The sequence below is a fragment of the Lolium rigidum genome, chromosome 2 (assembly GCF_022539505.1).
Source record: "Lolium rigidum isolate FL_2022 chromosome 2, APGP_CSIRO_Lrig_0.1, whole genome shotgun sequence".
Taxonomy (NCBI): Eukaryota; Viridiplantae; Streptophyta; class Magnoliopsida; order Poales; family Poaceae; genus Lolium; species Lolium rigidum.
This window is the reverse complement of record NC_061509.1, coordinates 147,855,105-147,864,979: the sequence shown is the minus strand read 5'-3', so window position 1 is coordinate 147,864,979 and position 9,875 is coordinate 147,855,105.

The following is a 9,875-nucleotide window of genomic DNA, read 5'->3' as shown; positions in this document are numbered from 1 at the left end:
AAATGATACATGTAGTAATTGCTATAAATGTCTTGGGTAATGTGATACTTGGCAATTGTTGTGCTCATGATTAAGCACTTGCATCATATGCTTTGCACCCATTAATGAAGAAATACATAGAGCATGCTAAAATTTGGTTTGCATATTTGGTTTCTCTAAGGTCTAGATAATTTCTAGTATTGAGTTTGAACAACAAGGAAGACGGTGTAGAGTCTTATAATGTTTTCAATATGTCTTTTATGTGAGTTTTGCTGCACCGGTTCATCCTTGTGTTTGTTTCAAATAAGCCTTGCTAGCCTAAACCTTGTATCGAGAGGGAATACTTCTCATGTATCCAAAATACTTGAGCCAACCACTATGCCATTTGTGTCCACCATACCTACCTACTACATGGTATTTCTCCGCCATTCCAAAGTAAATTGCTTGAGTGCTACCTTTAAAATTCCATCATTCGCCTTTGCAATATATAGCTCATGGGACAAATAGCTTAAAAACTATTGTGGTATTGAATATGTAATTATGCACTTTATCTCTTATTAAGTTGCTTGTTGTGCGATAACCATGTTTACTGGGGGACGCCATCAACTTTTCATTGTTGAATTTCATGTGAGTTGCTATGCTTTTTTACTGAAGTAAGGGCGATCTACACTGAGTTGAATGGTTTGAGCATGCATATTGTTAGAGAAGAACATTGGGCCGCTAACTAAAGCCATGATCCATGGTGGAAGTTTCAGTTTTGGACAAACATCCTCAAATCTCTAATGAGAAAAGAATTAATTGTTGTTGAATGCTTAAAGCATTAAAAGAGGAGTCCATTATCTGTTGTCTATGTTGTCCCGGTATGGATGTCTAAGTTGAGAATAATCAAAAGCGAGAAATCCAAATGCGAGCTTTCTCCTTAGACCTTTGTACGAGGCGGCATAGAGGTACCCCTTTGTGATACTTGGTTAAAGCATATGTATTGCGGTGATAATCCAGGTAGTCCAAGCTAATTAGGACAAGGTGCGGGCACTATTAGTACACTATGCATGAGGCTTGCAACTTATAAGATATAATTTACATGATGCATATGCTTTATTACTACCGTTGACAAAATTGTTTCATGTTTTCAAAATCAAAGCTCTAGCACAAATATAGCAATCGATGCTTTTCCTCTATGGAGGACCATTCTTTTACTTTCAATGTTGAGTCAGTTCACCTATTTCTCTCCACCTCAAGAAGCAAACACTTGTGTGAGCTGTGCATTGATTCCTACATATTTGCTTATTGCACTTATTATATTACTCTATGTTGACAATATCCATGAGATATACATGTTACAAGTTGAAAGCAACCGCTGAAACTTAATCTTCTTTTGTGTTGCTTCAATGCCTTTACTTTGAATTATTGCTTTATGAGTTAACCCTTATGCAAGACTTATTGATGCTTGTCTTGAAGTGCTATTCATGAAAAGTCTTTGCTTTATGATTCACTTGTTTACTCATGTCATATACATTGTTTTGATCGCTGCATTCACTACATATGCTTTACAAATAGTATGATCAAGATTATGATGGCATGTCACTCCAGAAATTATACGTAGTTATCGTTTTACCTGCTCGGGACGAGCGAGAACTAAGCTTGGGGATGCTGATACGTCTCCGACGTATCGATAATTTCTTATGTTCCATGCCACATTATTGATGTTATCTACATGTTTTATGCACACTTTATGTCATATTCGTGCATTTTCCGGAACTAACCTATTAACAAGATGCCGAAGTGCCGATTCTTGTTTTCTGCTGTTTTTGGTTTCGAAATCCTAGTAAGGAAATATTCTCGGAATTGGACGAAATCAACGCCCGGGGGCCTATTTTTCCACGAAGCTTCCGGAAGTCCGAAGACGAAGCGAAGTGGGGCCACGGGGTGCCCAAACCCTAGGGCGGCGCGGCCCCGCCTTGGCCGCGCCGCCCTATCATCCGGGGCCCCTGTGCCCCCTCCGACTTGCCCTTCCGCCTACTTAAAGCCTCCGTGACGAAACCCCCGGTGCCGAGAGCCACGATACGGAAAACCTTCCGGAGACGCCGCCAACGCCGATCCCATCTCGGGGATCCAGGAGATCGCCTCCGGCACCCTGCCGGAGAGGGGAATCATCTCCCGGAGGACTCTACGCCGCCATGGTCGCCTCCGGTGTGATGAGTGAGTAGTCTACCCCTGGACTATGGGTCCATAGCAGTAGCTAGATGGTTGTCTTCTCCCCATTGTGCTATCATTGTCGGATCTTGTGAGCTGCCTAACATGATCAAGATCGTCTATCTGTAATTCTATATGTTGCGTTTGTTGGGATCCGATGAATAGAGAATACTTGTTATGTTGATTATCAAAGTTATATCTACGTGTTGTTTATGATCTTGCATGCTTTCCGTTACTAGTAGATGCTCTGGCCAAGTAGATGCTTGTAACTCCAAGAGGGAGTACTTATGCTCGATAGTGGGTTCATGCCTGCATTGACACCTGTGACAGTGACAGAAAGTTCTAAGGTTGTGTTGTGCTGTTGCCACTAGGGATAAAACATTGATGCTATGTCTAAGGATGTAGTTGTTGATTACATTACGCACCATACTTAATGCAATTGTCTGTTGCTTTGCAACTTAATACTTGGAGGGGTTCGGATGATAACCTGAAGGTGGACTTTTTAGGCATAGATGCAGTTGGATGGCGGTCTATGTACTTTGTCGTAATGCCCAATTAAATCTCACTATACTCATCATGATATGTATGTGCATGGTCATGCCCTCTCTATTTGTCGATTGCCCAACTGTAATTTGTTCACCCAACATGCTGCTTGTCTTATGGGAGAGACACCTCTAGTGAACTGTGGACCCCGGTCCAATTCTCTTTCTTGAAATACAATCTACTTGCAATACTTGTTTTACTGTTTTCACGCAAACAATCATCTTCCACACAATACGGTTAATCCTTTGTTACAGCAAGCCGGTGAGATTGACAACCTCACTGTTTCGTTGGGGCAAAGTACTTTGGTTGTGTTGTGCAGGTTCCACGTTGGCGCCGGAATCCCTGGTATTGCGCCGCACTACATCCCGCCGCCATCAACCTTCAACGTGCTTCTTGACTCCTACTGGTCCGATTAAACCTTGGTTTCTTACTGAGGGAAACTTGCCGCTGTGCGCATCACACCTTCCTCTTGGGGTTCCCAACGGACGTGCCAACCACACGCATCAGTATCCTATGAAGACGCATTTCTCCGCTTTGGGTTCTAGCTTGTCCGGTTGTAACTTTTTTACATAGGCTTCGCAACCCCAAACTTTAAGGAACGATAGCTTAGGTTTCATATTAAACCATAATTCATACGGTGTCGTTTCAACGGATTTAGATGGTGCCCTATTTAAAGTGAATGCAGTTGTCTCTAATGCATAACCCCAAAACGATAACGGCAAATCAGTAAGAGACATCATAGAACGAACCATATCTAAGAGAGTTCGATTACGACGTTCGGACACACCATTTCGCTGTGGTGTTCCCGGCGGTGTCAACTGTGAAAGTATTCCACATTTCTTTAAATGCATGCCAAACTCATAACTCAGATATTCGCCTCCGCGATCGAACGCAGAAACTTGATATTCTTGTTACGTTGATTTTCTACTTCACTTTGGAATTCCTTAAACTTCTGAAAAGTTTCAGATTTATGTTTCATGAAATAGATATACCCATATGTACTCAGATCATCTGTGAAGGTTAGAACATAACAATAACCACCGCGCGAGGCTACACTCATTGGTCCGCACACATCGGTATGTATGATTTCCAATAAGTCTGTAGCTCGCTCCATAATACCAGAGAATGGAGTCTTAGTCATTTTTCCCATTAGACATGCTTCACATCTATCAAGTGACTCAAAGTCAAGTGACTCAAGTAGTCCATCGGAATGGAGTTTCTTCATGCGTTTCACTCCAATATGACCAAGACGACAGATTGCCACATATAAGTAGAATTATCATTCAATTTAATTCGCTTAGCATCAATGTTATGAACATGTGTATCACTACTATCGAGATTTAATAGAAATAAACCATTCTTCTCAGGCGCTTGACCATAAAAGATATTATTCATAAAAATAGAACAACCTTTATTCTCAGACTTGAATGAATAACCGTATTGCATTAAACAATATCCAGATATAATGTTCATGCTCAACGCAGGCACTAAATAACAATTATTGAGGTTTAAAACTAATCCCAAAGGTAGATGTAGAGGGAGCGTGCCGACAGCGATCACATCGACCTTGGATCCATTTCCAACGCGCATCATCACTTCATCCCTCGATAGGCTTCGTTTATTCCATAGTTCCTGTTTCGAGTTACAAATGCGAGCAACCGAACCAGTATCAAATACCCATGCACTAGTACGAGAACCAGTAAGATAAACATCTGTAACATGTATATCAGATATACCTTTCTTCTTCTTGACAAGGCCGCTCTTCAGATCAGCCAAGTACTTGGGGCAATTACGCTTCCAGTGCCCCTTCCCATTGCAGTAATAACACTCAGTATCAGATTTAGGGCCACCCTTAGGCTTCCCAGGAGGCGCGGCAGCTTCCTTGCCTCCCTTCTTGAAGTTGCCCTTCTTAGGTTTTCCTTGTTTCTTGAAACTGGTGGTCTTGTTGAACATCAACACTTGGTGCTCTTTCTGTATCTCAATCTCAATAGATTTTAGCATGGAGAAGAGTTCGGGTAACTCCTTGTTCATGTTCTGCATATTGTAGTTCATCACAAAGTTCTTGTAACTAGGTGGCAGTGATTGGAGGACACGATTAATCCCCAGCTTGTTAGGAATCACTATCCCCAAGTCACTGAGTTTCTTCGCATGCCCGGTCATGGCGAGCATGTGCTCACTAACGAGGCTGCCCTCTTCCATCATGCAACTGAAGAAGTGTTTCGATGCTTCATAGCATTCCACGACCGCATGAGTTTCAAAGATAGCTTTCAGCTCATTGACCAGCTCATACGAATCGTGGTGCTCAAAACGTTTTTGAAGATCGGCTTCCAGGCTGCATAGGATGGCACACTGAACTTGAGAGTACCGAGTTTTCCGAGTCTCGTAAACATTCTTTACTTCATCGGATTCAGTTTCTGCAGGAGGGGCACCTAGCGGTGCATCGAGCACATATTGCAGGTTTCCACCATCGAGGAAAATCCTCACATGACGGAACCAGTCGGTGAAGTTGCTACAGTTGCTTTTAAGCTTTTCTTTCTCTAGGAACTGGTTAAAAATGATTGACGGGGACGCCATGATCTACAACATATATTTGCAATAGTTTAGACTAAGTTTATGACAAATTGAGTTTAAATTTTAATTCAACAAAATAAAAAACTAGGTGAACTCCCACTCAAAACAATATCCCTCGCATTGTATTAGTGATCACACGAACCAAATCCACCACACCAAGTCCGATCATCAAAAGACAAGATGTAACTTCAATGGCGAACACTCAAAGTGTTCATCATATCAATCATATGATTCATGCTCCACCTTTCGGTATCCCGTGTTCCGAGACCATGTCTGTACATGCTAGGCTCGTCAAGGCAACCTTAGTATCCGCATGTACAAATCTGGCTTGCACCCGTTGTATGCACATGTTGAATCTATCACACCCGATCATCACGTGATGCTTCGAAACGACAAGTCTTAGCAACTGTGCTACTAAGGATGAACACTTTATTATCTTGATATTTAGTGAGAGGTATCATCTTATAATGCTACCGTCGCGATCTAAGCAAAATAAGATGCATAAAAGGATTAACATCACATGCAATTCATATGTGATATGATATGGCCCCTTTGTCTTTGCGCCTTTGATCTTCATCTCCAAAGCACGGACATGATCTCCATCATCAGCGGGCATGATCTCCATCATCGTCGGCGTAGCGTCAAGGTCAATGGCGCCGTCTTCATGATTGTTCTCCCATGTAGCAACTATTACAACTTCTTTGAAATACTACTCAACATGAAATTTAAAGACAACCATAAGGCTCCTGCCGGTTGCCACAATACAATAATGATCATCTCATACATATTCATCATCACATTATGGCCATATCACATCACCAAACCCCGCAACAACAAGTTAGACGTCTATAATTTGGTTTGCATATTTTACGTGGTTTAGGGTTTTCGAGTAAGATCCAATCTACCTACGAACATGAACCACAACGGTGATACTAGTGTTGTCAATAGAAAGAGTAAATTGGATCTTCACTATAGTAGGAGAGACAGACACCCGCAAAGCCACTTATGCAATACAAGTTGCATGTCGAGCGTGGAGCAAATCTCATGAACGCGGTCATGTAAAGTTAGCCCGAGCCGCTTCATCCAACTATGCCGCAAAGATGCAAAGTACTTGAACTAAAGACTACAAAGCATCAACGCCCACAAAACAATTATGTTCTACTCGTGCAACCAATCTATGCATAGACACGGCTCTGATACCACTGATGGGATTCGTAGCATAGAAAACAAAAAATTTCCTACCGCAAGAACGAAAACCAAGCCAAGATGCAATCTAGAAGATGGTAGCAACGAGGGGATCACGAGACTAACCCTTGAAGATTTCCAAAGCCTACGAGATTAGATCTCGTTATTGCGGAAGATGATCACTTGTCGCTATCAAAAGCGCGTAGAAGATCTTGACGATGCCACAGTCGGGCAGCACCTCCGTACTCGGTCACACGTTCGGTGTTGATGAAGACGACGTCCTTCTCCCTGTTCCAGCGGGCAGCGGAAGTAGTAGATCCTCCTCGGAATCCCGGAAGCACGACGGCGTGGTGACGGTGGTGGTGGAGAACTCCGGCAGGGCTTCGCCTATGCGCTGCGGGAGTTGTATGTGGAGGAGGGGCGCTAGGGTTTGGGGAGAGGGGGGTCTTGGGCGCCGGCCTCAAGGGGGTGCGGCCAAGGTGGGAGGCTTGAGTGGCCGGCCCCCTCCCCTTGCTCCTCATTATATAGGTGGAAGCCCCCAAGAGTTATAGTCCAAGTCTTCGAATAAGACCCCAACACCAAAACTTCCCATAGGTGGGAAACCTACTCAAGGGGGGAGTCCTACTCAAGGTGGGACTCCCACCTTTCCTTGAGGTGGGGTGGCCGGCCACCTTAGGTGGAGTCCACCTGGGACTCCTCCCCCTTAGGGTTGACCGGCCATGCTAGTGGAGTCCCTCCGGGACTCCACCTTCCATAGTGATTTCTTCCGGACTTTTCTAGAACCTTCTCGAACCTTCCATAAATGCACCGGATCATTTTCAAACTTATAAAATGACTTCCTATATATGAATGATATTCTCCGAACCATTCCGGAACTCCTCGTGATGTCCTAGATCCCATCCGAGACTCCGAACAAAACTTTGAACTCCATTCCATATTCCATATCTACTCAAACGACATCAAACCTTAAGTGTGTCACCCTACGGTTCGCGAACTATGCAGACATGGTTGAGACTTCTCTCCGACCAATAACCAATAGCGGGATCTGGAGATCCATAATGGCTCCCACATATTCAACGATGACTTAGTGATCGAATGAACCATTTACATACGATACCGATTCCCTTTGTCACGCGATATTTTACTTGTCCGAGGTTTGATCATCGGTATCTCTATACCTCGTTCAACCTCGTCTTATGACAAGTACTCTTTACTCGTACCGTGGTATGTGGTCTCTTATGAACCTTTCATATGCTTGCAAGCTAATTATACGACATTCCACCGAGAGGGCCCAGAGTATATCTATCCGTCATCGGGATGGACAAATCCCACTGTTGATCCATGTGCCTCAACTCATACTTTCCGAATACTTAATCCCACCTTTATAACCACCCATTTACGCAGTGGCGTTTGATGTAATCAAAGTACCCTTCCGGTATAAGTGATTTACATGATCTCATGGTCGAAGGACTAGGTAACTATGTATCGAAAGCTTATAGCAAATGAACTTAATGACGTGATCTTATGCTACGCTTAATTGGGTGTGTCCATTACATCATTTACATAATGATATAACCTTGTTATTAATAACATCCAATGTTCATGATCATGAAACTATGATCATCTATTAATCAACAAGCTAGTTATACAAGAGGCTTACTAGGGACTCCTTGTTGTTTACATAACACACATGTATCAATGTTTCGGTTAATACAATTATAGCATGGTATATAAACATTTATCATAAACACAAAGATATATAATAACCACTTTATTATTGCCTCTTGGGCATATCTTGGAATCTATGTCTGGCTTGAAAATCAACTTTGAAAAGAGTGAGGTGATGTTGAATCTGGAGGATGATATCAAACTAAATTACTTTGCTGACCTGTTCAACACTGTCAAAGAGGGAGTTGTCCTATCAAATACCTAGGAACCCCTGTTTGCGCTAGAAGGACTACTGTTGCGGAAATGGGCTTGATTAGTGATAAGACCAAGAAGAAAATGAGTGGTTGGATTGTTAGTTCCAAGTCCATTGGTGGAAGACTGGTGAAAATTGATGCTTGCTTGTCCAATACTGCAGTGTATCAGATGTCTTTGAGATTGCTGAACAAAAAATATAGAACAAATGGACAAACCTATCAGATCTTACTTCTTGACTGGTAGTGCTTATAATAGAAAATATCATTTTGTGAGATGGAAATGGATATGTAAAGCTAAGACAAAAGCTGGCCTGGGTGTAAAGGACTTGGTCAAATTCAACATCAATTTGATGTGCAAATGGTGGTGGAATTGGAACATGACTCTGGTCCTTGGCAAAAATTTATGGATTTGAAATATCTCAAGGGTTCCGGTGTTTATTATACCAAACACGGGCATGGAGATTCCCCCTTATATATAGATATGCTACAGGTAAAAAATATATATCTATGTGGTAGAAGGATGCAGGTGGGAAATGGAGCTATGACCAGTTTGTGGGGTGATTCATGGTGAAAGACATGTTCCCTAAGCTCTATAGTATTTGCAATGAACAGCTTGTGACAGTTGCTGTGTGCTGGGTGTTTTCCTTTGGGAGGTGGTTGATGTCTACGCACGCTTCTATATCTGTAGACAGTGTTGGGCCTCCAAGAGCAGAGGTTTGTAGAACAGCAACAAGTTTCCCTTAAGTGAATCACCCAAGGTTTATCAAACTCAGGGAGGTAGAGGTCAAAGATATCCCTCTCAAGCAACCCTGCAATTAAGATACAAGAAGTCTCTTGTGTCCCCAACACACCTAATACACTTGTCAGATGTATAGGTGCACTAGTTCGGCGAAGAGATAGTGAAATACAAGTAATATGGATGATTGTAAGTAGTAATTGCAATCTGAAATAAAATGGCAGCAAGCAAACATGTAGCAGAACTTGTTGGAAACGGTGTTTCAATGCTTAGAAATAAGGCCTAGGGATCATACTTTCACTAGTGGACAATCTCAACAATGATCACATAATTGAATAAAGATACTCCTAAACACTCTCTTGTTGGATAACAAACACCATTCATTGTGTAGGGCTGCAAAAGCACACCTCAAGCCGGAGTAAACAAGCTCCACAACATCCGGAGTTCATATTAAAGTAACCTCTAGAGTGCATAATAGACAAGAGCAACATCTACATATTCAACTAGATTACAAAACTTCACTTGTGCTTCTCTGAATTACTCTCCTATTGGAATCACTAATCATCACGTAGTGGCTACGAAAGCTCCACTCAAAGTTCATCAAGTACTTGACAAACACCACTCATAGGGATATCCTCATAAAATCATAATCCAAGATAATACCATTGCAATTTAGACCGAGTACTAACATAGCATACACACTGTCAACAATAGCTATGAAAGGGGGAATAGATCACATCAATACT